General features: G+C 38.4%; 28 non-coding genes across 28 annotated transcripts; all 28 read right to left on the bottom strand.

Annotated features, from left to right (window-relative positions):
• Positions 1 to 1,793: 1,793 nt before the first annotated feature.
• On the bottom strand, positions 1,794 to 1,866 carry trnat-cgu (transfer RNA threonine (anticodon CGU)). Its single transcript has one exon. It is a non-coding gene; the product is annotated as a tRNA-Thr (tRNA).
• Positions 1,867 to 4,328: 2,462 nt separating this feature from the next.
• trnat-cgu (transfer RNA threonine (anticodon CGU)) lies at positions 4,329 to 4,401 on the bottom strand. Its single transcript has one exon. It is a non-coding gene; the product is annotated as a tRNA-Thr (tRNA).
• A 742-nt stretch (positions 4,402 to 5,143) lies between these two features.
• On the bottom strand, positions 5,144 to 5,216 carry trnam-cau (transfer RNA methionine (anticodon CAU)). The gene has a single exon. It is a non-coding gene; the product is annotated as a tRNA-Met (tRNA).
• A 958-nt stretch (positions 5,217 to 6,174) lies between these two features.
• trnam-cau (transfer RNA methionine (anticodon CAU)) lies at positions 6,175 to 6,247 on the bottom strand. The gene has a single exon. It is a non-coding gene; the product is annotated as a tRNA-Met (tRNA).
• A 1,307-nt stretch (positions 6,248 to 7,554) lies between these two features.
• trnat-cgu (transfer RNA threonine (anticodon CGU)) lies at positions 7,555 to 7,627 on the bottom strand. Its single transcript has one exon. It is a non-coding gene; the product is annotated as a tRNA-Thr (tRNA).
• A 396-nt stretch (positions 7,628 to 8,023) lies between these two features.
• Positions 8,024 to 8,096, bottom strand: trnam-cau (transfer RNA methionine (anticodon CAU)). The gene has a single exon. It is a non-coding gene; the product is annotated as a tRNA-Met (tRNA).
• A 272-nt stretch (positions 8,097 to 8,368) lies between these two features.
• Positions 8,369 to 8,441, bottom strand: trnam-cau (transfer RNA methionine (anticodon CAU)). The gene has a single exon. It is a non-coding gene; the product is annotated as a tRNA-Met (tRNA).
• Positions 8,442 to 10,204: 1,763 nt separating this feature from the next.
• On the bottom strand, positions 10,205 to 10,277 carry trnam-cau (transfer RNA methionine (anticodon CAU)). Its single transcript has one exon. It is a non-coding gene; the product is annotated as a tRNA-Met (tRNA).
• Positions 10,278 to 11,235: 958 nt separating this feature from the next.
• trnam-cau (transfer RNA methionine (anticodon CAU)) lies at positions 11,236 to 11,308 on the bottom strand. Its single transcript has one exon. It is a non-coding gene; the product is annotated as a tRNA-Met (tRNA).
• Positions 11,309 to 12,614: 1,306 nt separating this feature from the next.
• trnat-cgu (transfer RNA threonine (anticodon CGU)) lies at positions 12,615 to 12,687 on the bottom strand. Its single transcript has one exon. It is a non-coding gene; the product is annotated as a tRNA-Thr (tRNA).
• A 395-nt stretch (positions 12,688 to 13,082) lies between these two features.
• trnam-cau (transfer RNA methionine (anticodon CAU)) lies at positions 13,083 to 13,155 on the bottom strand. The gene has a single exon. It is a non-coding gene; the product is annotated as a tRNA-Met (tRNA).
• Positions 13,156 to 13,428: 273 nt separating this feature from the next.
• On the bottom strand, positions 13,429 to 13,501 carry trnam-cau (transfer RNA methionine (anticodon CAU)). The gene has a single exon. It is a non-coding gene; the product is annotated as a tRNA-Met (tRNA).
• A 1,286-nt stretch (positions 13,502 to 14,787) lies between these two features.
• trnat-cgu (transfer RNA threonine (anticodon CGU)) lies at positions 14,788 to 14,860 on the bottom strand. The gene has a single exon. It is a non-coding gene; the product is annotated as a tRNA-Thr (tRNA).
• A 396-nt stretch (positions 14,861 to 15,256) lies between these two features.
• trnam-cau (transfer RNA methionine (anticodon CAU)) lies at positions 15,257 to 15,329 on the bottom strand. Its single transcript has one exon. It is a non-coding gene; the product is annotated as a tRNA-Met (tRNA).
• Positions 15,330 to 16,615: 1,286 nt separating this feature from the next.
• trnat-cgu (transfer RNA threonine (anticodon CGU)) lies at positions 16,616 to 16,688 on the bottom strand. The gene has a single exon. It is a non-coding gene; the product is annotated as a tRNA-Thr (tRNA).
• A 395-nt stretch (positions 16,689 to 17,083) lies between these two features.
• Positions 17,084 to 17,156, bottom strand: trnam-cau (transfer RNA methionine (anticodon CAU)). The gene has a single exon. It is a non-coding gene; the product is annotated as a tRNA-Met (tRNA).
• Positions 17,157 to 17,428: 272 nt separating this feature from the next.
• Positions 17,429 to 17,501, bottom strand: trnam-cau (transfer RNA methionine (anticodon CAU)). Its single transcript has one exon. It is a non-coding gene; the product is annotated as a tRNA-Met (tRNA).
• A 944-nt stretch (positions 17,502 to 18,445) lies between these two features.
• On the bottom strand, positions 18,446 to 18,518 carry trnat-cgu (transfer RNA threonine (anticodon CGU)). Its single transcript has one exon. It is a non-coding gene; the product is annotated as a tRNA-Thr (tRNA).
• Positions 18,519 to 18,790: 272 nt separating this feature from the next.
• Positions 18,791 to 18,863, bottom strand: trnam-cau (transfer RNA methionine (anticodon CAU)). The gene has a single exon. It is a non-coding gene; the product is annotated as a tRNA-Met (tRNA).
• A 734-nt stretch (positions 18,864 to 19,597) lies between these two features.
• trnam-cau (transfer RNA methionine (anticodon CAU)) lies at positions 19,598 to 19,670 on the bottom strand. The gene has a single exon. It is a non-coding gene; the product is annotated as a tRNA-Met (tRNA).
• Positions 19,671 to 20,956: 1,286 nt separating this feature from the next.
• trnat-cgu (transfer RNA threonine (anticodon CGU)) lies at positions 20,957 to 21,029 on the bottom strand. Its single transcript has one exon. It is a non-coding gene; the product is annotated as a tRNA-Thr (tRNA).
• A 271-nt stretch (positions 21,030 to 21,300) lies between these two features.
• Positions 21,301 to 21,373, bottom strand: trnam-cau (transfer RNA methionine (anticodon CAU)). The gene has a single exon. It is a non-coding gene; the product is annotated as a tRNA-Met (tRNA).
• Positions 21,374 to 22,451: 1,078 nt separating this feature from the next.
• On the bottom strand, positions 22,452 to 22,524 carry trnam-cau (transfer RNA methionine (anticodon CAU)). Its single transcript has one exon. It is a non-coding gene; the product is annotated as a tRNA-Met (tRNA).
• A 735-nt stretch (positions 22,525 to 23,259) lies between these two features.
• On the bottom strand, positions 23,260 to 23,332 carry trnam-cau (transfer RNA methionine (anticodon CAU)). Its single transcript has one exon. It is a non-coding gene; the product is annotated as a tRNA-Met (tRNA).
• A 1,286-nt stretch (positions 23,333 to 24,618) lies between these two features.
• trnat-cgu (transfer RNA threonine (anticodon CGU)) lies at positions 24,619 to 24,691 on the bottom strand. The gene has a single exon. It is a non-coding gene; the product is annotated as a tRNA-Thr (tRNA).
• A 271-nt stretch (positions 24,692 to 24,962) lies between these two features.
• On the bottom strand, positions 24,963 to 25,035 carry trnam-cau (transfer RNA methionine (anticodon CAU)). Its single transcript has one exon. It is a non-coding gene; the product is annotated as a tRNA-Met (tRNA).
• A 734-nt stretch (positions 25,036 to 25,769) lies between these two features.
• Positions 25,770 to 25,842, bottom strand: trnam-cau (transfer RNA methionine (anticodon CAU)). The gene has a single exon. It is a non-coding gene; the product is annotated as a tRNA-Met (tRNA).
• A 272-nt stretch (positions 25,843 to 26,114) lies between these two features.
• On the bottom strand, positions 26,115 to 26,187 carry trnam-cau (transfer RNA methionine (anticodon CAU)). Its single transcript has one exon. It is a non-coding gene; the product is annotated as a tRNA-Met (tRNA).
• Between the last annotated feature and the right edge of the window lie 472 nt (positions 26,188 to 26,659).

Genomic DNA, 26,659 nt, shown 5'->3' with positions numbered 1-26,659 from the left:
CTGAACGTCCAATTCCACTGAGAATTAATTTTCACCTTCAGACAACAGTGTCTTTTTATAAGGTTTGCTGCCCCGTGTGAGGATCGAACTCACAACCTTCAGCTTATGAGACTGAAGCGCTACCTACTTCGCTAACGAAGCACATTTAATCAACAAATCGAAAGAAGAAATTAGCGATACCGACCTTCACTTTTTGACAGTGACGTTGTACGCACCGTGCCAAAATGTATGGTCTGAAAGTCCACAATACCTGAGAAAAAAACTATGATTTAATTCTAAAGTAAAAAATATAGATATCGACCTTAAGATGTGGTATCCACCGTGACAAAAGTATGTATTGTCTGAAAGTCCAAAACATCTGAGAATTAATTTTCACTTCATCTTCAGAGAACACTTTCTTTTTAAATCTTTGCTGCCCCATGTGAGGATCGAACACGCGAGCTTCAGATCATGAGACTGACGCGCTACCTACTGCGCTAACGAAGCACATTTAATAAACAAATCGAAAGAAAAAAATATCGATACCGACCTTCACTTTTTGACAGTGACGTTGTAAGCACCGTGCCAAAATGTATGGTCTGAAAAACCACAACACCTGAGAAAAAAACAATGATTTCATTCTAAAGTAAAACAATTTGATATCGACCTTAAGATGTGGTTTCCACCGTGACAAAAGTATGTATTGTGTGAAAGTCCAAAACCACTGAGAATTAATTTTCACATTCAGACAACACTCTCTTTTTATAAGCTTTGCTGCCCCGTGTGAGGATCGAAAACATGACCTTCAGATTATGAGACTGACGCGGTGCCTGCTGCGCCAACGAGGCACTTTTAATAATTAAGCGTAAAGAAAAAATATCGATAATCGACCTTCAGATTTTGACAGTGACGTTGTAAGCACCGTGTCAAAATGTATGGTCTGAAAGTCCACATCACATGAGAAAAAACAATGATTTCATTCTAAAGGATAAAATATAGATATGGATACCGACCTTCAGATTTTGACAGTGACGTTGTAAGCATCGTGACAAAAGTATGTATCGTCTGAACGTCCAATACCACTGAGAATTAATTTTCACTTCATCTTCAGAAAACACTGTTTTTTAAAAGCTTTGCTGCCCCGTGTGAGGATCGAACTCACTACCTTCAGATTATGAGACTGACGCGCTGCCTGCTGCGCCAACGAGGCACTTTTAAACATTAAGCGTAAAGAAAAAATATCGATAACGACCTTCACTTTTTGACAGTGACGTTGTAAGCACCGTGCCAAAATGTATGGTCTGAAAAACCACAACACCTGAGAAAAAACAATGATTTCATTCTAAAGTAAAACAATTTGATATCGACCTTAAGATGTGGTTTCCACCGTGACAAAAGTATGTATTGTCTGAAAGTCCAAAACCACTGAGAATTAATTTTCACCTTCAGACAACACTGTCTTTTTATAAGCTTTGCTACCCCGTGTGAGGATCGAACTCACGACCTTCAGATTATGAGACTGACGCGCTGCCTGCTGCGCCAACGAGGCACATTTAAACGTTAAGTGTAAAGAAAAAATATCGATAACGACCTTCAGATTTTGACAGTAACGTTGTAAGCACCGTGCCAAAATGTATGGTCTGAAAGTCCACATCACCTGAGAAAAAAACAATGATTTCATTCTAAAGTAAAAAATATAGATATCGACCTTAAGATGTGGTATCCACTGTGACAAAAGTATGTATTGTCTGAAAGTCCAAAACCACTGAGAATTTATTTTCACCATCAGACAACAGTCTTTTTATAAGCTTTGCTGCCCCGTGTGAGAATCGAACTCACGACCTTCAAATTACGAGACTGACGCGCTGCCTGCTGCACCAACGAGGCACATTAAATCGTTAAGTGTAAGAAAAATATCGATACCGACCTTCAGATTTTGACACTGACGTTGTAAGCACCGTGCCAAAATGTATGGTCTGAAAGTCCACAACACCTGAGAAAAAAACTATGATTTCATTCGAAAGTAAGAAATATAGATATCGACCTTAAGATGTGGTATCCACCGAAACAAAAGTATGTATTGTCTGAAAGTCCACAACACCTAAGAAACAAACAATGATTTCATTCTAAAGTAAAAAATATAGATATGGATACCGACCTTCAGATTTTGACAGTGACGTTGTAAGCACCGTGACAAAAGTATGTATCGTCTGAACGTCCAATTCCACTGAGAATTAATTTTCACTTCATCTTCAGAAAACAGTGTTTTTTAAAAGCTTTGCTGCCCCGTGTGAGGATCGAACTCACGACCTTCAGATTATGAGACTGACGCGCTGCCTGCTGCTCCAACGAGGCACTTTTAAACATTAAGCGTAAAGAAAAAATATCGATAACGACTTTCACTTTTTGACAGTGACGTTGTAAGCACCGTGCCAAAATGTATGGTCTGAAAAACCACAACACCTGAGAAAAAAACAATGATTTCATTCTAAAGTAAAAAATATAGATATCGACCTTAAGATGTGGTATCCACTGTGACAAAAGTATATATTGTCTGGAAGTCCAAAACCACTGAGAATTAATTTTCACCTTCAGACAACAGTGTCTTTTTATAAGGTTTGCTGCCCCGTGTGAGGATCGAACTCACAACCTTCAGCTTATGAGACTGACGCGCTACCTACTTCGCTAACGAAGCACATTTAATCAACAAATCGAAAGAAAAAATTAGCGATACCGACCTTCACTTTTTGACAGTGACGTTGTACGCACCGTGCCAAAATGTATGGTCTGAAAGTCCACAATACCTGAGAAAAAAACTATGATTTAATTCTAAAGTAAAAAATATAGATATCGACCTTAAGATGTGGTATCCACCGTGACAAAAGTATGTATTGTCTGAAAGTCCAAAACATCTGAGAATTAATTTTCACTTCATCTTCAGAGAACACTTTCTTTTTAAATCTTTGCTGCCCCATGTGAGGATCGAACACGCGAGCTTCAGATCATGAGACTGACGCGCTACCTACTGCGCTAACGAAGCACATTTAATAAACAAATCGAAAGAAAAAAATATCGATACCGACCTTCACTTTTTGACAGTGACGTTGTAAGCACCGTGCCAAAATGTATGGTCTGAAAAACCACAACACCTGAGAAAAAAACAATGATTTCATTCTAAAGTAAAACAATTTGATATCGACCTTAAGATGTGGTTTCCACCGTGACAAAAGTATGTATTGTGTGAAAGTCCAAAACCACTGAGAATTAATTTTCACATTCAGACAACACTCTCTTTTTATAAGCTTTGCTGCCCCGTGTGAGGATCGAAAACATGACCTTCAGATTATGAGACTGACGCGGTGCCTGCTGCGCCAACGAGGCACTTTTAATAATTAAGCGTAAAGAAAAAATATCGATAACGACCTTCAGATTTTGACAGTGACGTTGTAAGCACCGTGTCAAAATGTATGGTCTGAAAGTCCACATCACATGAGAAAAAAACAATGATTTCATTCTAAAGGATAAAATATAGATATGGATACCGACCTTCAGATTTTGACAGTGACGTTGTAAGCATCGTGACAAAAGTATGTATCGTCTGAACGTCCAATACCACTGAGAATTAATTTTCACTTCATCTTCAGAAAACACTGTTTTTTTAAAAGCTTTGCTGCCCCGTGTGAGGATCGAACTCACTACCTTCAGATTATGAGACTGACGCGCTGCCTGCTGCGCCAACGAGGCACTTTTAAACATTAAGCGTAAAGAAAAAATATCGATAACGACCTTCACTTTTTGACAGTGACGTTGTAAGCACCGTGCCAAAATGTATGGTCTGAAAAACCACAACACCTGAGAAAAAAACAATGATTTCATTCTAAAGTAAAACAATTTGATATCGACCTTAAGATGTGGTTTCCACCGTGACAAAAGTATGTATTGTCTGAAAGTCCAAAACCACTGAGAATTAATTTTCACCTTCAGACAACACTGTGTTTTTATAAGCTTTGCTACCCCGTGTGAGGATCGAACTCACGACCTTCAGATTATGAGACTGACGCGCTGCCTGCTGCGCCAACGAGGCACATTTAAAAGTTAAGTGTAAAGAAAAAATATCGATAACGACCTTCAGATTTTGACAGTAACGTTGTAAGCACCGTGCCAAAATGTATGGTCTGAAAGTCCACATCACCTGAGAAAAAAACAATGATTTCATTCTAAAGTAAAAAATATAGATATCGACCTTAAGATGTGGTATCCACTCTGACAAAAGTATGTATTGTCTGAAAGTCCAAAACCACTGAGAATTTATTTTCACCATCAGACAACAGTCTTTTTATAAGCTTTGCTGCCCCGTGTGAGAATCGAACTCACGACCTTCAAATTACGAGACTGACGCGCTGCCTGCTGCACCAACGAGGCACATTAAATCGTTAAGTGTAAGAAAAAATATCGATACCGACCTTCAGATTTTGACACTGACGTTGTAAGCACCGTGCCAAAATGTATGGTCTGAAAGTCCACAACACCTGAGAAAAAAACTATGATTTCATTCGAAAGTAAGAAATATAGATATCGACCTTAAGATGTGGTATCCACCGAAACAAAAGTATGTATTGTCTGAAAGTCCACAACACCTAAGAAACAAACAATGATTTCATTCTAAAGTAAAAAATATAGATATGGATACCGACCTTCAGATTTTGACAGTGACGTTGTAAGCACCGTGACAAAAGTATGTATCGTCTGAACGTCCAATTCCACTGAGAATTAATTTTCACTTCATCTTCAGAAAACAGTGTTTTTTTAAAAGCTTTGCTGCCCCGTGTGAGGATCGAAGTCACGACCTTCAGATTATGAGACTGACGCGCTGCCTGCTGCGCCAACGAGGCACTTTTAAACATTAAGCGTAAAGAAAAAATATCGATAACGACTTTCACTTTTTGACAGTGACGTTGTAAGCACCGTGCCAAAATGTATGGTCTGAAAAACCACAACACCTGAGAAAAAAACTATGATTTCATTCTAAAGTAAAAAATATAGATATCGACCTTAAGATGTGGTATCCACTGTGACAAAAGTATATATTGTCTGGAAGTCCAAAACCACTGAGAATTAATTTTCACTTCATCTTCAGACAACACTTTCTTATTAAAAGCTTTGCTGCCCCGTGTGAGGATCGAACTCACGACCTTCAGATTATGAGACTAACGCGCTACCTACTGCGCTAACGAGGCACACCTAATCAACAAATCGAAAGAAAAATTATCAATACCGACCTTCACTTTTTGACAGTGACGTTGTAAGCACCGTGCCAAAATGTATGGTCTGAAAAACCACAACACCTGAGAAAAAAACAATGATTTCATTCTAAAGTAAAACAATTTGATATCGACCTTAAGATGTGGTTTCCACCGTGACAAAAGTATGTATTGTCTGAAAGTCCAAAAGCACTGAGAATTAATTTTCACCTTCAGACAACAGTGTCTTTTTATAAGGTTTGCTGCCCCGTGTGAGGATCGAACTCACAACCTTCAGCTTATGAGACTGACGCGCTACCTACTTCGCTAACGAAGCACATTTAATCAACAAATCGAAAGAAAAAATTTGCGATACCGACCTTCACTTTTTGACAGTGACGTTGTACGCACCGTGCCAAAATGTATGGTCTGAAAGTCCACAATACCTGAGAAAAAAACTATGATTTAATTCTAAAGTAAAAAATATAGATATCGACCTTAAGATCTGGTATCCACCGTGACAAAAGTATGTATTGTCTGAAAGTCCAAAACATCTGAGAATTAATTTTCACTTCATCTTCAGAGAACACTTTCTTTTTAAATCTTTGCTGCCCCATGTGAGGATCGAACACGCGAGCTTCAGATCATGAGACTGACGCGCTACCTACTGCGCTAACGAAGCACATTTAATAAACAAATCGAAAGAAAAAAATATCGATACCGACCTTCACTTTTTGACAGTGACGTTGTAAGCACCGTGCCAAAATGTATGGTCTGAAAAACCACAACACCTGAGAAAAAAACAATGATTTCATTCTAAAGTAAAAAATATAGATATCGACCTTAAGATGTGGTATCCACTGTGACAAAAGTATATATTGTCTGGAAGTCCAAAACCACTGAGAATTAATTTTCACTTCATCTTCAGACAACACTTTCTTATTAAAAGCTTTGCTGCCCCGTGTGAGGATCGAACTCACGACCTTCAGATTATGAGACTAACGCGCTACCTACTGCGCTAACGAGGCACACCTAATCAACAAATCGAAAGAAAAATTATCAATACCGACCTTCACTTTTTGACAGTGACGTTGTAAGCACCGTGCCAAAATGTATGGTCTGAAAAACCACAACACCTGAGAAAAAAACAATGATTTAATTCTAAAGTAAAACAATTTGATATCGACCTTAAGATGTGGTTTCCACCGTGACAAAAGTATGTATTGTGTGAAAGTCCAAAACCACTGAGAATTAATTTTCACATTCAGACAACACTCTCTTTTTATAAGCTTTGCTGCCCCGTGTGAGGATCGAAAACATGACCTTCAGATTATGAGACTGACGCGGTGCCTGCTGCGCCAACGAGGCACTTTTAATAATTAAGCGTAAAGAAAAATATCGATAACGACCTTCAGATTTTGACAGTGACGTTGTAAGCACCGTGTCAAAATGTATGGTCTGAAAGTCCACATCACATGAGAAAAAAACAATGATTTCATTCTAAAGGATAAAATATAGATATGGATACCGACCTTCAGATTTTGACAGTGACGTTGTAAGCATCGTGACAAAAGTATGTATCGTCTGAACGTCCAATACCACTGAGAATTAATTTTCACTTCATCTTCAGAAAACACTGTTTTTTTAAAAGCTTTGCTGCCCCGTGTGAGGATCGAACTCACTACCTTCAGATTATGAGACTGACGCGCTGCCTGCTGCGCCAACGAGGCACTTTTAAACATTAAGCGTAAAGAAAAAATATCGATAACGACCTTCACTTTTTGACAGTGACGTTGTAAGCACCGTGCCAAAATGTATGGTCTGAAAAACCACAACACCTGAGAAAAAAACAATGATTTCATTCTAAAGTAAAACAATTTGATATCGACCTTAAGATGTGGTTTCCACCGTGACAAAAGTATGTATTGTCTGAAAGTCCAAAACCACTGAGAATTAATTTTCACCTTCAGACAACACTGTCTTTTTATAAGCTTTGCTACCCCGTGTGAGGATCGAACTCACGACCTTCAGATTATGAGACTGACGCGCTGCCTGCTGCGCCAACGAGGCACATTTAAACGTTAAGTGTAAAGAAAAAATATCGATAACGACTTTCAGATTTTGACAGTAACGTTGTAAGCACCGTGCCAAAATGTATGGTCTGAAAGTCCACATCACCTGAGAAAAAAACAATGATTTCATTCTAAAGTAAAAAATATAGATATCGACCTTAAGATGTGGTATCCACTGTGACAAAAGTATGTATTGTCTGAAAGTCCAAAACCACTGAGAATTTATTTTCACCATCAGACAACAGTCTTTTTATAAGCTTTGCTGGCCCATGTGAGAATCGAACTCACGACCTTCAAATTACGAGACTGACGCGCTGCCTGCTGCACCAACGAGGCACATTAAATCGTTAAGTGTAAGAAAAAATATCGATACCGACCTTCAGATTTTGACACTGACGTTGTAAGCACCGTGCCAAAATGTATGGTCTGAAAGTCCACAACACCTGAGAAAAAAACTATGATTTCATTCGAAAGTAAGAAATATAGATATCGACCTTAAGATGTGGTATCCACCGAAACAAAAGTATGTATTGTCTGAAAGTCCACAACACCTAAGAAACAAACAATGATTTCATTCTAAAGTAAAAAATATAGATATGGATACCGACCTTCAGATTTTGACAGTGACGTTGTAAGCACCGTGACAAAAGTATGTATCGTCTGAACGTCCAATTCCACTGAGAATTAATTTTCACTTCATCTTCAGAAAACAGTGTTTTTTAAAAGTTTTGCTGCCCCGTGTGAGGATCGAACTCACGACCTTCAGATTATGAGACTGACGCGCTGCCTGCTGCGCCAACGAGGCACTTTTAAACATTAAGCGTAAAGAAAAAATATCGATAACGACTTTCACTTTTTGACAGTGACGTTGTAAGCACCGTGCCAAAATGTATGGTCTGAAAAACCACAACACCTGAGAAAAAAACAATGATTTCATTCTAAAGTAAAAAATATAGATATCGACCTTAAGATGTGGTATCCACTGTGACAAAAGTATATATTGTCTGGAAGTCCAAAACCACTGAGAATTAATTTTCACTTCATCTTCAGACAACACTTTCTTATTAAAAGCTTTGCTGCCCCGTGTGAGGATCGAACTCACGACCTTCAGATTATGAGACTGACGCGCTACCTACTGCGCTAACGAGGCACACCTAATCAACAAATCGAAAGAAAAATTATCAATACCGACCTTCACTTTTTGACAGTGACGTTGTAAGCACCGTGCCAAAATGTATGGTCTGAAAAACCACAACACCTGAGAAAAAAACAATGATTTCATTCTAAAGTAAAACAATTTGATATCGACCTTAAGATGTGGTTTCCACCGTGACAAAAGTATGTATTGTCTGAATGTCCAAAACCACTGACAATTAATTTTCACCTTCAGACAACACTGTCTTTTTATAAGGTTTGCTGCCTCGTGTGAGGATCGAACTCACAACCTTCAGCTTATGAGACTGGCGCGCTACCTACCTCGCTAACGAAGCACATTTAATCAACAAATCGAAAGAAAAATTATCAATACCGACCTTCACTTTTTGACAGTGACGTTGTAAGCACCGTGCCAAAATGTATGGTCTGAAAAACCACAACACCTGAGAAAAAAACAATGATTTCATTCTAAAGTAAAACAATTTGATATCGACCTTAAGATGTGGTTTCCACCGTGACAAAAGTATGTATTGTCTGAATGTCCAAAACCACTGACAATTAATTTTCACCTTCAGACAACACTGTCTTTTTATAAGGTTTGCTGCCTCGTGTGAGGATCGAACTCACAACCTTCAGCTTATGAGACTGGCGCGCTACCTACCTCGCTAACGAAGCACATTTAATCAACAAATCGAAAGAAAAAATTTGCGATACCGACCTTCACTTTTTGACAGTGACGTTGTAAGCACCGTGCCAAAATGTATGGTCTGAAAGTCCACAATACCTGAGAAAAAAACAATGATTTCATTCTAAAGTAAAAAATATAGATATCAACCTTAAGATGTGGTTTCCACCGTGACAAAAGTAAGTATTGTCTGAAAGTCCAAAACCACTGAGAATTAATTTTCACCTTCAGACAACACTGTCTTTTTATAAGCTTTGCTACCCCGTGTGAGGATCGAACTCACGACCTTCAGATTATGAGACTGACGCGCTGCCTGCTGCGCCAACGAGGCACATTTAAACGTTAAGTGTAAAGAAAAAATATCGATAACGACCTTCAGATTTTGACAGTAACGTTGTAAGCACCGTGCCAAAATGTATGGTCTGAAAGTCCACATCACCTGAGAAAAAAACAATGATTTCATTCGAAAGTAAGAAATATAGATATCGACCTTAAGATGTGGTATCCACCGAAACAAAAGTATGTATTGTCTGAAAGTCCACAACACCTAAGAAACAAACAATGATTTCATTCTAAAGTAAAAAATATAGATATGGATACCGACCTTCAGATTTTGACAGTGACGTTGTAAGCACCGTGACAAAAGTATGTATCGTCTGAACGTCCAATTCCACTGAGAATTAATTTTCACTTCATCTTCAGAAAACAGTGTTTTTTTAAAAGCTTTGCTGCCCCGTGTGAGGATCGAAGTCACGACCTTCAGATTATGAGACTGACGCGCTGCCTGCTGCGCCAACGAGGCACTTTTAAACATTAAGCGTAAAGAAAAATATCGATAACGACTTTCACTTTTTGACAGTGACGTTGTAAGCACCGTGCCAAAATGTATGGTCTGAAAAACCACAACACCTGAGAAAAAAACTATGATTTCATTCTAAAGTAAAAAATATAGATATCGACCTTAAGATGTGGTATCCACTGTGACAAAAGTATATATTGTCTGGAAGTCCAAAACCACTGAGAATTAATTTTCACTTCATCTTCAGACAACACTTTCTTATTAAAAGCTTTGCTGCCCCGTGTGAGGATCGAACTCACGACCTTCAGATTATGAGACTAACGCGCTACCTACTGCGCTAACGAGGCACACCTAATCAACAAATCGAAAGAAAAATTATCAATACCGACCTTCACTTTTTGACAGTGACGTTGTAAGCACCGTGCCAAAATGTATGGTCTGAAAAACCACAACACCTGAGAAAAAAACAATGATTTCATTCTAAAGTAAAACAATTTGATATCGACCTTAAGATGTGGTTTCCACCGTGACAAAAGTATGTATTGTCTGAAAGTCCAAAAGCACTGAGAATTAATTTTCACCTTCAGACAACAGTGTCTTTTTATAAGGTTTGCTGCCCCGTGTGAGGATCGAACTCACAACCTTCAGCTTATGAGACTGACGCGCTACCTACTTCGCTAACGAAGCACATTTAATCAACAAATCGAAAGAAAAAATTTGCGATACCGACCTTCACTTTTTGACAGTGACGTTGTACGCACCGTGCCAAAATGTATGGTCTGAAAGTCCACAATACCTGAGAAAAAAACTATGATTTAATTCTAAAGTAAAAAATATAGATATCGACCTTAAGATCTGGTATCCACCGTGACAAAAGTATGTATTGTCTGAAAGTCCAAAACATCTGAGAATTAATTTTCACTTCATCTTCAGAGAACACTTTCTTTTTAAATCTTTGCTGCCCCATGTGAGGATCGAACACGCGAGCTTCAGATCATGAGACTGACGCGCTACCTACTGCGCTAACGAAGCACATTTAATAAACAAATCGAAAGAAAAAAATATCGATACCGACCTTCACTTTTTGACAGTGACGTTGTAAGCACCGTGCCAAAATGTATGGTCTGAAAAACCACAACACCTGAGAAAAAAACAATGATTTCATTCTAAAGTAAAAAATATAGATATCGACCTTAAGATGTGGTATCCACTGTGACAAAAGTATATATTGTCTGGAAGTCCAAAACCACTGAGAATTAATTTTCACTTCATCTTCAGACAACACTTTCTTATTAAAAGCTTTGCTGCCCCGTGTGAGGATCGAACTCACGACCTTCAGATTATGAGACTAACGCGCTACCTACTGCGCTAACGAGGCACACCTAATCAACAAATCGAAAGAAAAATTATCAATACCGACCTTCACTTTTTGACAGTGACGTTGTAAGCACCGTGCCAAAATGTATGGTCTGAAAAACCACAACACCTGAGAAAAAAACAATGATTTAATTCTAAAGTAAAACAATTTGATATCGACCTTAAGATGTGGTTTCCACCGTGACAAAAGTATGTATTGTGTGAAAGTCCAAAACCACTGAGAATTAATTTTCACATTCAGACAACACTCTCTTTTTATAAGCTTTGCTGCCCCGTGTGAGGATCGAAAACATGACCTTCAGATTATGAGACTGACGCGGTGCCTGCTGCGCCAACGAGGCACTTTTAATAATTAAGCGTAAAGAAAAATATCGATAACGACCTTCAGATTTTGACAGTGACGTTGTAAGCACCGTGTCAAAATGTATGGTCTGAAAGTCCACATCACATGAGAAAAAAACAATGATTTCATTCTAAAGGATAAAATATAGATATGGATACCGACCTTCAGATTTTGACAGTGACGTTGTAAGCATCGTGACAAAAGTATGTATCGTCTGAACGTCCAATACCACTGAGAATTAATTTTCACTTCATCTTCAGAAAACACTGTTTTTTTAAAAGCTTTGCTGCCCCGTGTGAGGATCGAACTCACTACCTTCAGATTATGAGACTGACGCGCTGCCTGCTGCGCCAACGAGGCACTTTTAAACATTAAGCGTAAAGAAAAATATCGATAACGACCTTCACTTTTTGACAGTGACGTTGTAAGCACCGTGCCAAAATGTATGGTCTGAAAAACCACAACACCTGAGAAAAAAACAATGATTTCATTCTAAAGTAAAACAATTTGATATCGACCTTAAGATGTGGTTTCCACCGTGACAAAAGTATGTATTGTCTGAAAGTCCAAAACCACTGAGAATTAATTTTCACCTTCAGACAACACTGTCTTTTTATAAGCTTTGCTACCCCGTGTGAGGATCGAACTCACGACCTTCAGATTATGAGACTGACGCGCTGCCTGCTGCGCCAACGAGGCACATTTAAACGTTAAGTGTAAAGAAAAAATATCGATAACGACTTTCAGATTTTGACAGTAACGTTGTAAGCACCGTGCCAAAATGTATGGTCTGAAAGTCCACATCACCTGAGAAAAAAACAATGATTTCATTCTAAAGTAAAAAATATAGATATCGACCTTAAGATGTGGTATCCACTGTGACAAAAGTATGTATTGTCTGAAAGTCCAAAACCACTGAGAATTTATTTTCACCATCAGACAACAGTCTTTTTATAAGCTTTGCTGGCCCATGTGAGAATCGAACTCACGACCTTCAAATTACGAGACTGACGCGCTGCCTGCTGCACCAACGAGGCACATTAAATCGTTAAGTGTAAGAAAAAATATCGATACCGACCTTCAGATTTTGACACTGACGTTGTAAGCACCGTGCCAAAATGTATGGTCTGAAAGTCCACAACACCTGAGAAAAAAACTATGATTTCATTCGAAAGTAAGAAATATAGATATCGACCTTAAGATGTGGTATCCACCGAAACAAAAGTATGTATTGTCTGAAAGTCCACAACACCTAAGAAACAAACAATGATTTCATTCTAAAGTAAAAAATATAGATATGGATACCGACCTTCAGATTTTGACAGTGACGTTGTAAGCACCGTGACAAAAGTATGTATCGTCTGAACGTCCAATTCCACTGAGAATTAATTTTCACTTCATCTTCAGAAAACAGTGTTTTTAAAAGTTTTGCTGCCCCGTGTGAGGATCGAACTCACGACCTTCAGATTATGAGACTGACGCGCTGCCTGCTGCGCCAACGAGGCACTTTTTAAACATTAAGCGTAAAGAAAAAATATCGATAACGACTTTCACTTTTTGACAGTGACGTTGTAAGCACCGTGCCAAAATGTATGGTCTGAAAAACCACAACACCTGAGAAAAAAACAATGATTTCATTCTAAAGTAAAAAATATAGATGTCGACCTTAAGATGTGGTATCCACTGTGACAAAAGTATATATTGTCTGGAAGTCCAAAACCACTGAGAATTAATTTTCACTTCATCTTCAGACAACACTTTCTTATTAAAAGCTTTGCTGCCCCGTGTGAGGATCGAACTCACGACCTTCAGATTATGAGACTGACGCGCTACCTACTGCGCTAACGAGGCACACCTAATCAACAAATCGAAAGAAAAATTATCAATACCGACCTTCACTTTTTGACAGTGACGTTGTAAGCACCGTGCCAAAATGTATGGTCTGAAAAACCACAACACCTGAGAAAAAAACAATGATTTCATTCTAAAGTAAAACAATTTGATATCGACCTTAAGATGTGGTTTCCACCGTGACAAAAGTATGTATTGTCTGAATGTCCAAAACCACTGACAATTAATTTTCACCTTCAGACAACACTGTCTTTTTATAAGGTTTGCTGCCTCGTGTGAGGATCGAACTCACAACCTTCAGCTTATGAGACTGGCGCGCTACCTACCTCGCTAACGAAGCACATTTAATCAACAAATCGAAAGAAAAATTATCAATACCGACCTTCACTTTTTGACAGTGACGTTGTAAGCACCGTGCCAAAATGTATGGTCTGAAAAACCACAACACCTGAGAAAAAAACAATGATTTCATTCTAAAGTAAAACAATTTGATATCGACCTTAAGATGTGGTTTCCACCGTGACAAAAGTATGTATTGTCTGAATGTCCAAAACCACTGACAATTAATTTTCACCTTCAGACAACACTGTCTTTTTATAAGGTTTGCTGCCTCGTGTGAGGATCGAACTCACAACCTTCAGCTTATGAGACTGGCGCGCTACCTACCTCGCTAACGAAGCACATTTAATCAACAAATCGAAAGAAAAAATTTGCGATACCGACCTTCACTTTTTGACAGTGACGTTGTAAGCACCGTGCCAAAATGTATGGTCTGAAAGTCCACAATACCTGAGAAAAAAACAATGATTTCATTCTAAAGTAAAAAATATAGATATCAACCTTAAGATGTGGTTTCCACCGTGACAAAAGTAAGTATTGTCTGAAAGTCCAAAACCACTGAGAATTAATTTTCACCTTCAGACAACACTGTCTTTTTATAAGCTTTGCTACCCCGTGTGAGGATCGAACTCACGACCTTCAGATTATGAGACTGACGCGCTGCCTGCTGCGCCAACGAGGCACATTTAAACGTTAAGTGTAAAGAAAAAATATCGATAACGACCTTCAGATTTTGACAGTAACGTTGTAAGCACCGTGCCAAAATGTATGGTCTGAAAGTCCACATCACCTGAGAAAAAAACAATGATTTCATTCTAAAGTAAAAAATATAGATATCGACCTTAAGATGTGGTATCCACTGTGACAAAAGTATGTATTGTCTGAAAGTCCAAAACCACTGAGAATTTATTTTCACCATCAGACAACAGTCTTTTTATAAGCTTTGCTGGCCCGTGTGAGAATCGAACTCACGACCTTCAAATTACGAGACTGACGCGCTGCCTGCTGCACCAACGAGGCACATTAAATCGTTAAGTGTAAGAAAAAATATCGATACCGACCTTCAGATTTTGACACTGACGTTGTAAGCACCGTGCCAAAATGTATGGTCTGAAAGTCCACAACACCTGAGAAAAAAACTATGATTTCATTCGAAAGTAAGAAATATAGATATCGACCTTAAGATGTGGTATCCACCGAAACAAAAGTATGTATTGTCTGAAAGTCCACAACACCTAAGAAACAAACAATGATTTCATTCTAAAGTAAAAAATATAGATATGGATACCGACCTTCAGATTTTGACAGTGACGTTGTAAGCACCGTGACAAAAGTATGTATCGTCTGAACGTCCAATTCCACTGAGAATTAATTTTCACTTCATCTTCAGAAAACAGTGTTTTTTAAAAGCTTTGCTGCCCCGTGTGAGGATCGAACTCACGACCTTCAGATTATGAGACTGACGCGCTACCTACTGCGCTAACGAGGCACACCTAATCAACAAATCGAAAGAAAAATTATCAATACCGACCTTCACTTTTTGACAGTGACGTTGTAAGCACCGTGCCAAAATGTATGGTCTGAAAAACCACAACACCTGAGAAAAAAACAATGATTTCATTCTAAAGTAAAACAATTTGATATCGACCTTAAGATGTGGTTTCCACCGTGACAAAAGTATGTATTGTCTGAATGTCCAAAACCACTGACAATTAATTTTCACCTTCAGACAACACTGTCTTTTTATAAGGTTTGCTGCCTCGTGTGAGGATCGAACTCACAACCTTCAGCTTATGAGACTGGCGCGCTACCTACCTCGCTAACGAAGCACATTTAATCAACAAATCGAAAGAAAAATTATCAATACCGACCTTCACTTTTTGACAGTGACGTTGTAAGCACCGTGCCAAAATGTATGGTCTGAAAAACCACAACACCTGAGAAAAAAACAATGATTTCATTCTAAAGTAAAACAATTTGATATCGACCTTAAGATGTGGTTTCCACCGTGACAAAAGTATGTATTGTCTGAATGTCCAAAACCACTGACAATTAATTTTCACCTTCAGACAACACTGTCTTTTTATAAGGTTTGCTGCCTCGTGTGAGGATCGAACTCACAACCTTCAGCTTATGAGACTGGCGCGCTACCTACCTCGCTAACGAAGTACATTTAATCAACAAATCGAAAGAAAAAATTTGCGATACCGACCTTCACTTTTTGACAGTGACGTTGTAAGCACCGTGCCAAAATGTATGGTCTGAAAGTCCACAATACCTGAGAAAAAAACAATGATTTCATTCTAAAGTAAAAAATATAGATATCAACCTTAAGATGTGGTTTCCACCGTGACAAAAGTATGTATTGTCTGAAAGTCCAAAACCACTGAGAATTAATTTTCACCTTCAGACAACACAGTCTTTTTATAAGCTTTGCTACCCCGTGTGAGGATCGAACTCACGACCTTCAGATTATGAGACTGACGCGCTGCCTGCTGCGCCAACGAGGCACATTTAAACGTTAAGTGTAAAGAAAAAATATCGATAACGACCTTCAGATTTTGACAGTAACGTTGTAAGCACCGTGCCAAAATGTATGGTCTGAAAGTCCACATCACCTGAGAAAAAAACAATGATTTCATTCTAAAGTAAAAAATATAGATATCGACCTTAAGATGTGGTATCCACTGTGACAAAAGTATGTATTGTCTGAAAGTCCAAAACCACTGAGAATTTATTTTCACCATCAGACAACAGTCTTTTTATAAGCTTTGCTGGCCCGTGTGAGAATCGAACTCACGACCTTCAAATTACGAGACTGACGCGCTGCCTGCTGCACCAACGAGGCACATTAAATCGTTAAGTGTAAGAAAAATATCGATACCGACCTTCAGATTTTGACACTGACGTTGTAAGCACCGTGCCAAAATGTATGGTCTGAAAGTCCACAACACCTGAGAAAAAAACTATGATTTCATTCGAAAGTAAGAAATATAGATATCGACCTTAAGATGTGGTATCCACCGAAACAAAAGTATGTATTGTCTGAAAGTCCACAACACCTAAGAAACAAACAATGATTTCATTCTAAAGTAAAAAATATAGATATGGATACCGACCTTCAGATTTTGACAGTGACGTTGTAAGCACCGTGACAAAAGTATGTATCGTCTGAACGTCCAATTCCACTGAGAATTAATTTTCACTTCATCTTCAGAAAACAGTGTTTTTTAAAAGCTTTGCTGCCCCGTGTGAGGATCGAACTCACGACCTTCAGATTATGAGACTGACGCGCTGCCTGCTGCGCCAACGAGGCACTTTTAAACATTAAGCGTAAAGAAAAAATATCGATAACGACTTTCACTTTTTGACAGTGACGTTGTAAGCACCGTGCCAAAATGTATGGTCTGAAAAACCACAACACCTGAGAAAAAAACAATGATTTCATTCTAAAGTAAAAAATATAGATATCGACCTTAAGATGTGGTATCCACTGTGACAAAAGTATATATTGTCTGGAAGTCCAAAACCACTGAGAATTAATTTTCACTTCATCTTCAGACAACACTTTCTTATTAAAAGCTTTGCTGCCCCGTGTGAGGATCGAACTCACGACCTTCAGATTATGAGACTGACGCGCTACCTACTGCGCTAACGAGGCACACCTAATCAACAAATCGAAAGAAAAATTATCAATACCGACCTTCACTTTTTGACAGTGACGTTGTAAGCACCGTGCCAAAATGTATGGTCTGAAAAACCACAACACCTGAGAAAAAAACAATGATTTCATTCTAAAGTAAAACAATTTGATATCGACCTTAAGATGTGGTTTCCACCGTGACAAAAGTATGTATTGTCTGAATGTCCAAAACCACTGACAATTAATTTTCACCTTCAGACAACACTGTCTTTTTATAAGGTTTGCTGCCTCGTGTGAGGATCGAACTCACAACCTTCAGCTTATGAGACTGGCGCGCTACCTACCTCGCTAACGAAGCACATTTAATCAACAAATCGAAAGAAAAATTATCAATACCGACCTTCACTTTTTGACAGTGACGTTGTAAGCACCGTGCCAAAATGTATGGTCTGAAAAACCACAACACCTGAGAAAAAACAATGATTTCATTCTAAAGTAAAACAATTTGATATCGACCTTAAGATGTGGTTTCCACCGTGACAAAAGTATGTATTGTCTGAATGTCCAAAACCACTGACAATTAATTTTCACCTTCAGACAACACTGTCTTTTTATAAGGTTTGCTGCCTCGTGTGAGGATCGAACTCACAACCTTCAGCTTATGAGACTGGCGCGCTACCTACCTCGCTAACGAAGCACATTTAATCAACAAATCGAAAGAAAAATTAGCGATACCGACCTTCACTTTTTGACAGTGACGTTGTAAGCACCGTGCCAAAATGTATGGTCTGAAAGTCCACAATACCTGAGAAAAAAACTATGATTTCATTCTAAAGTAAAAAATATAGATATATACCTTAAGATGTGGTATCCACCGTGACAAAAGTATGTATTGTCTGAAAGTCCATAACCACTGAGAATTTATTTTCACCATCAGACAACAGTCTTTTTATAAGCTTTGCTGCCCCGTGTGAGAATCGAACTCACGACCTTCAAATTACGAGACTGACGCGCTGCCTGCTGCACCAACGAGGCACATTTAAACATTAAGAGTAATGAAAAAATATTGATAACGACCTTCAGATTTTGACAGAGACGTTGTAAGCACCGTGCCAAAATGTATGGTCTGAAAGTCCACATCACCTGAGAAAAAAACAATGATTTCATTCTAAAGTAAAAAATATAGATATCAACCTTAAGATGTGGTATCCACTGTGACAAAAGTATGTATTGTCTGAAAGTCCAAAACAACTGAGAATTAATTTTCACTTCATCTTCGGACAACACTGTCTTTTTAAAAGCTTTGCTGCCCCGTGTGAGGATCGAACTCACGACCTTCAGATTATGAGACTGACGCGCTACCTACTGCGCTAACGAAGCACATTTAATCAACAAATCGAAAGAAAAAAATATCGATAACGACCTTCACTTTTTGACAGTGACGTTGTAAGCGCCGTGCCAAAATGTATGGTCTGAAAAACCACAACACCTGAGAAAAAAATATGATTTCATTCTAAAGTAAAACAATTTGATATCGACCTTAAGATGTGGTTTCCACCGTGACAAAAGTATGTATTGTCTGAAAGTCCAAAACCACTGAGAATTAATTTTCACCATCAGACAACAGTCTTTTTATAAGCTTTGCTGCCCCGTGTGAGGATCGAACTCACGATCTTCAGATTATGAGACTGACGCGCTGCCTGCTGCACCAACGAGGAACATTAAATCGTTAAGTGTAAGAAAAATATCGATACCGACCTTCAGATTTTGACAGTGACGTTGTAAGCACCGTGCCAAAATATATGGTCTGAAAGTCCACAACACCTAAGAAAAAAACAATGATTTCATTCTAAAGTAAGAAATATAGATATCGACCTTAAGATGTGGTATCCACCGAAACAAAAGTATGTATTGTCTGAAAGTCCACAACACCTAAGAAACAAACAATGATTTCATTCTAAAGTAAAAAATATAGATATGGATACCGACCTTCAGATTTTGACAGTGACGTTGTAAGCACCGTGACAAAAGTATGTATCGTCTGAACGTCCAATTCCACTGAGAATTAATTTTCACTTCATCTTCAGACAACACTTTCTTATTAAAAGCTTTGCTGCCCCGTGTGAGGATCGAACTCACGACCTTCAGATTATGAGACTGACGCGCTACCTACTGCGCTAACGAGGCACACCTAATCAACAAATCGAAAGAAAAATTATCAATACCGACCTTCACTTTTTGACAGTGACGTTGTAAGCACCGTGCCAAAATGTATGGTCTGAAAAACCACAACACCTGAGAAAAAAACAATGATTTCATTCTAAAGTAAAACAATTTGATATCGACCTTAAGATGTGGTTTCCACCGTGACAAAAGTATGTATTGTCTGAATGTCCAAAACCACTGACAATTAATTTTCAACTTCAGACAACACTGTCTTTTTATAAGGTTTGCTGCCTCGTGTGAGGATCGAACTCACAACCTTCAGCTTATGAGACTGGCGCGCTACCTACCTCGCTAACGAAGCACATTTAATCAACAAATCGAAAGAAAAATTATCAATACCGACCTTCACTTTTTGACAGTGACGTTGTAAGCACCGTGCCAAAATGTATGGTCTGAAAAACCACAACACCTGAGAAAAAAACAATGATTTCATTCTAAAGTAAAACAATTTGATATCGACCTTAAGATGTGGTTTCCACCGTGACAAAAGTATGTATTGTCTGAATGTCCAAAACCACTGACAATTAATTTTCACCTTCAGACAACACTGTCTTTTTATAAGGTTTGCTGCCTCGTGTGAGGATCGAACTCACAACCTTCAGCTTATGAGACTGGCGCGCTACCTACCTCGCTAACGAAGCACATTTAATCAACAAATCGAAAGAAAAATTATCAATACCGACCTTCACTTTTTGACAGTGACGTTGTAAGCACCGTGCCAAAATGTATGGTCTGAAAAACCACAACACCTGAGAAAAAAACAATGATTTCATTCTAAAGTAAAACAATTTGATATCGACCTTAAGATGTGGTTTCCACCGTGACAAAAGTATGTATTGTCTGAATGTCCAAAACCACTGACAATTAATTTTCACCTTCAGACAACACTGTCTTTTTATAAGGTTTGCTGCCTCGTGTGAGGATCGAACTCACAACCTTCAGCTTATGAGACTGGCGCGCTACCTACCTCGCTAACGAAGCACATTTAATCAACAAATCGAAAGAAAAAATTAGCGATACCGACCTTCACTTTTTGACAGTGACGTTGTAAGCACCGTGCCAAAATGTATGGTCTGAAAGTCCACAATACCTGAGAAAAAAACTATGATTTCATTCTAAAGTAAAAAATATAGATATATACCTTAAGATGTGGTATCCACCGTGACAAAAGTATGTATTGTCTGAAAGTCCAAAACCACTGAGAATTTATTTTCACCATCAGACAACAGTCTTTTTATAAGCTTTGCTGCCCCGTGTGAGAATCGAACTCACGACCTTCAAATTACGAGACTGACGCGCTGCCTGCTGCACCAACGAGGCACATTTAAACATTAAGAGTAATGAAAAATATTGATAACGACCTTCAGATTTTGACAGAGACGTTGTAAGCACCGTGCCAAAATGTATGGTCTGAAAGTCCACATCACCTGAGAAAAAAACAATGATTTCATTCTAAAGTAAAAAATATAGATATCAACCTTAAGATGTGGTATCCACTGTGACAAAAGTATGTATTGTCTGAAAGTCCAAAACAACTGAGAATTAATTTTCACTTCATCTTCGGACAACACTGTCTTTTTAAAAGCTTTGCTGCCCCGTGTGAGGATCGAACTCACGACCTTCAGATTATGAGACTGACGCGCTACCTACTGCGCTAACGAAGCACATTTAATCAACAAATCGAAAGAAAAAAATATCGATAACGACCTTCACTTTTTGACAGTGACGTTGTAAGCGCCGTGCCAAAATGTATGGTCTGAAAAACCACAACACCTGAGAAAAAAATATGATTTCATTCTAAAGTAAAACAATTTGATATCGACCTTAAGATGTGGTTTCCACCGTGACAAAAGTATGTATTGTCTGAAAGTCCAAAACCACTGAGAATTAATTTTCACCATCAGACAACAGTCTTTTTATAAGCTTTGCTGCCCCGTGTGAGGATCGAACTCACGATCTTCAGATTATGAGACTGACGCGCTGCCTGCTGTACCAACGAGGAACATTAAATCGTTAAGTGTAAGAAAAATATCGATACCGACCTTCAGATTTTGACAGTGACGTTGTAAGCACCGTGCCAAAATATATGGTCTGAAAGTCCACAACACCTAAGAAAAAAACAATGATTTCATTCTAAAGTAAGAAATATAGATATCGACCTTAAGATGTGGTATCCACCGAAACAAAAGTATGTATTGTCTGAAAGTCCACAACACCTAAGAAACAAACAATGATTTCATTCTAAAGTAAAAAATATAGATATGGATACCGACCTTCAGATTTTGACAGTGACGTTGTAAGCACCGTGACAAAAGTATGTATCGTCTGAACGTCCAATTCCACTGAGAATTAATTTTCACTTCATCTTCAGAAAACAGTGTTTTTTAAAAGCTTTGCTGCCCCGTGTGAGGATGGAACTCACGACCTTCAGATTATGAGACTGACGCGCTGCCTGCTGCGCCAACGAGGCACTTTTAAACATTAAGCGTAAAGAAAAAATATCGATAACGACTTTCACTTTTTGACAGTGACGTTGTAAGCACTGTGCCAAAATGTATGGTCTGAAAAACCACAACACCTGAGAAAAAAACAATGATTTCATTCTAAAGTAAAAAATATAGATATCGACCTTAAGATGTGGTATCCACTGTGACAAAAGTATATATTGTCTGGAAGTCCAAAACCACTGAGAATTAATTTTCACTTCATCTTCAGACAACACTTTCTTATTAAAAGCTTTGCTGCCCCGTGTGAGGATCGAACTCACGACCTTCAGATTATGAGACTGACGCGCTACCTACTGCGCTAACGAGGCACACCTAATCAACAAATCGAAAGAAAAATTATCAATACCGACCTTCACTTTTTGACAGTGACGTTGTAAGCACCGTGCCAAAATGTATGGTCTGAAAAACCACAACACCTGAGAAAAAAACAATGATTTCATTCTAAAGTAAAACAATTTGATATCGACCTTAAGATGTGGTTTCCACCGTGACAAAAGTATGTATTGTCTGAAAGTCCAAAACCACTGAGAATTAATTTTCACCATCAGACAACAGTCTTTTTATAAGCTTTGCTGCCCCGTGTGAGGATCGAACTCACGATCTTCAGATTATGAGACTGACGCGCTGCCTGCTGCACCAACGAGGAACATTAAATCGTTAAGTGTAAGAAAAAATATCGATACCGACCTTCAGATTTTGACAGTGACGTTGTAAGCACCGTGCCAAAATATATGGTCTGAAAGTCCACAACACCTAAGAAAAAAACAATGATTTCATTCTAAAGTAAGAAATATAGATATCGACCTTAAGATGTGGTATCCACCGAAACAAAAGTATGTATTGTCTGAAAGTCCACAACACCTAAGAAACAAACAATGATTTCATTCTAAAGTAAAAAATATAGATATGGATACCGACCTTCAGATTTTGACAGTGACGTTGTAAGCACCGTGACAAAAGTATGTATCGTCTGAACGTCCAATTCCACTGAGAATTAATTTTCACTTCATCTTCAGACAACACTTTCTTATTAAAAGCTTTGCTGCCCCGTGTGAGGATCGAACTCACGACCTTCAGATTATGAGACTGACGCGCTACCTACTGCGCTAACGAGGCACACCTAATCAACAAATCGAAAGAAAAATTATCAATACCGACCTTCACTTTTTGACAGTGACGTTGTAAGCACCGTGCCAAAATGTATGGTCTGAAAAACCACAACACCTGAGAAAAAAACAATGATTTCATTCTAAAGTAAAACAATTTGATATCGACCTTAAGATGTGGTTTCCACCGTGACAAAAGTATGTATTGTCTGAATGTCCAAAACCACTGACAATTAATTTTCACCTTCAGACAACACCGTCTTTTTATAAGGTTTGCTGCCTCGTGTGAGGATCGAACTCACAACCTTCAGCTTATGAGACTGGCGCGCTACCTACCTCGCTAACGAAGCACATTTAATCAACAAATCGAAAGAAAAATTATCAATACCGACCTTCACTTTTTGACAGTGACGTTGTAAGCACCGTGCCAAAATGTATGGTCTGAAAAACCACAACACCTGAGAAAAAAACAATGATTTCATTCTAAAGTAAAACAATTTGATATCGACCTTAAGATGTGGTTTCCACCGTGACAAAAGTATGTATTGTCTGAATGTCCAAAACCACTGACAATTAATTTTCACCTTCAGACAACACTGTCTTTTTATAAGGTTTGCTGCCTCGTGTGAGGATCGAACTCACAACCTTCAGCTTATGAGACTGGCGCGCTACCTACCTCGCTAACGAAGCACATTTAATCAACAAATCGAAAGAAAAATTATCAATACCGACCTTCACTTTTTGACAGTGACGTTGTAAGCACCGTGCCAAAATGTATGGTCTGAAAAACCACAACACCTGAGAAAAAAACAATGATTTCATTCTAAAGTAAAACAATTTGATATCGACCTTAAGATGTGGTTTCCACCGTGACAAAAGTATGTATTGTCTGAATGTCCAAAACCACTGACAATTAATTTTCACCTTCAGACAACACTGTCTTTTTATAAGGTTTGCTGCCTCGTGTGAGGATCGAACTCACAACCTTCAGCTTATGAGACTGGCGCGCTACCTACCTCGCTAACGAAGCACATTTAATCAACAAATCGAAAGAAAAAATTAGCGATACCGACCTTCACTTTTTGACAGTGACGTTGTAAGCACCGTGCCAAAATGTATGGTCTGAAAGTCCACAATACCTGAGAAAAAAACTATGATTTCATTCTAAAGTAAAAAATATAGATATATACCTTAAGATGTGGTATCCACCGTGACAAAAGTATGTATTGTCTGAAAGTCCAAAACCACTGAGAATTTATTTTCACCATCAGACAACAGTCTTTTTATAAGCTTTGCTGCCCCGTGTGAGAATCGAACTCACGACCTTCAAATTACGAGACTGACGCGCTGCCTGCTGCACCAACGAGGCACATTTAAACATTAAGAGTAATGAAAAAATATTGATAACGACCTTCAGATTTTGACAGAGACGTTGTAAGCACCGTGCCAAAATGTATGGTCTGAAAGTCCACATCACCTGAGAAAAAACAATGATTTCATTCTAAAGTAAAAAATATAGATATCAACCTTAAGATGTGGTATCCACTGTGACAAAAGTATGTATTGTCTGAAAGTCCAAAACAACTGAGAATTAATTTTCACTTCATCTTCGGACAACACTGTCTTTTTAAAAGCTTTGCTGCCCCGTGTGAGGATCGAACTCACGACCTTCAGATTATGAGACTGACGCGCTACCTACTGCGCTAACGAAGCACATTTAATCAACAAATCGAAAGAAAAAAATATCGATAACGACCTTCACTTTTTGACAGTGACGTTGTAAGCGCCGTGCCAAAATGTATGGTCTGAAAAACCACAACACCTGAGAAAAAAATATGATTTCATTCTAAAGTAAAACAATTTGATATCGACCTTAAGATGTGGTTTCCACCGTGACAAAAGTATGTATTGTCTGAAAGTCCAAAACCACTGAGAATTAATTTTCACCATCAGACAACAGTCTTTTTATAAGCTTTGCTGCCCCGTGTGAGGATCGAACTCACGATCTTCAGATTATGAGACTGACGCGCTGCCTGCTGTACCAACGAGGAACATTAAATCGTTAAGTGTAAGAAAAAATATCGATACCGACCTTCAGATTTTGACAGTGACGTTGTAAGCACCGTGCCAAAATATATGGTCTGAAAGTCCACAACACCTAAGAAAAAAACAATGATTTCATTCTAAAGTAAGAAATATAGATATCGACCTTAAGATGTGGTATCCACCGAAACAAAAGTATGTATTGTCTGAAAGTCCACAACACCTAAGAAACAAACAATGATTTCATTCTAAAGTAAAAAATATAGATATGGATACCGACCTTCAGATTTTGACAGTGACGTTGTAAGCACCGTGACAAAAGTATGTATCGTCTGAACGTCCAATTCCACTGAGAATTAATTTTCACTTCATCTTCAGAAAACAGTGTTTTTTAAAAGCTTTGCTGCCCCGTGTGAGGATCGAACTCACGACCTTCAGATTATGAGACTGACGCGCTGCCTGCTGCGCCAACGAGGCACTTTTAAACATTAAGCGTAAAGAAAAAATATCGATAACGACTTTCACTTTTTGACAGTGACGTTGTAAGCACCGTGCCAAAATGTATGGTCTGAAAAACCACAACACCTGAGAAAAAAACAATGATTTCATTCTAAAGTAAAAAATATAGATATCGACCTTAAGATGTGGTATCCACTGTGACAAAAGTATATATTGTCTGGAAGTCCAAAACCACTGAGAATTAATTTTCACTTCATCTTCAGACAACACTTTCTTATTAAAAGCTTTGCTGCCCCGTGTGAGGATCGAACTCACGACCTTCAGATTATGAGACTGACGCGCTACCTACTGCACTAACGAGGCACACCTAATCAACAAATCGAAAGAAAAATTATCAATACCGACCTTCACTTTTTGACAGTGACGTTGTAAGCACCGTGCCAAAATGTATGGTCTGAAAAACCACAACACCTGAGAAAAAAACAATGATTTCATTCTAAAGTAAAACAATTTGATATCGACCTTAAGATGTGGTTTCCACCGTGACAAAAGTATGTATTGTCTGAATGTCCAAAACCACTGACAATTAATTTTCACCTTCAGACAACACTGTCTTTTTATAAGGTTTGCTGCCTCGTGTGAGGATCGAACTCACAACCTTCAGCTTATGAGACTGGCGCGCTACCTACCTCGCTAACGAAGCACATTTAATCAACAAATCGAAAGAAAAATTATCAATACCGACCTTCACTTTTTGACAGTGACGTTGTAAGCACCGTGCCAAAATGTATGGTCTGAAAAACCACAACACCTGAGAAAAAAACAATGATTTCAT

Source organism: Salmo salar, chromosome ssa02 (genome assembly GCF_905237065.1).
Source record: "Salmo salar chromosome ssa02, Ssal_v3.1, whole genome shotgun sequence".
Taxonomy (NCBI): Eukaryota; Metazoa; Chordata; class Actinopteri; order Salmoniformes; family Salmonidae; genus Salmo; species Salmo salar.
This window is presented reverse-complemented; position numbering and strand designations above follow the sequence as displayed.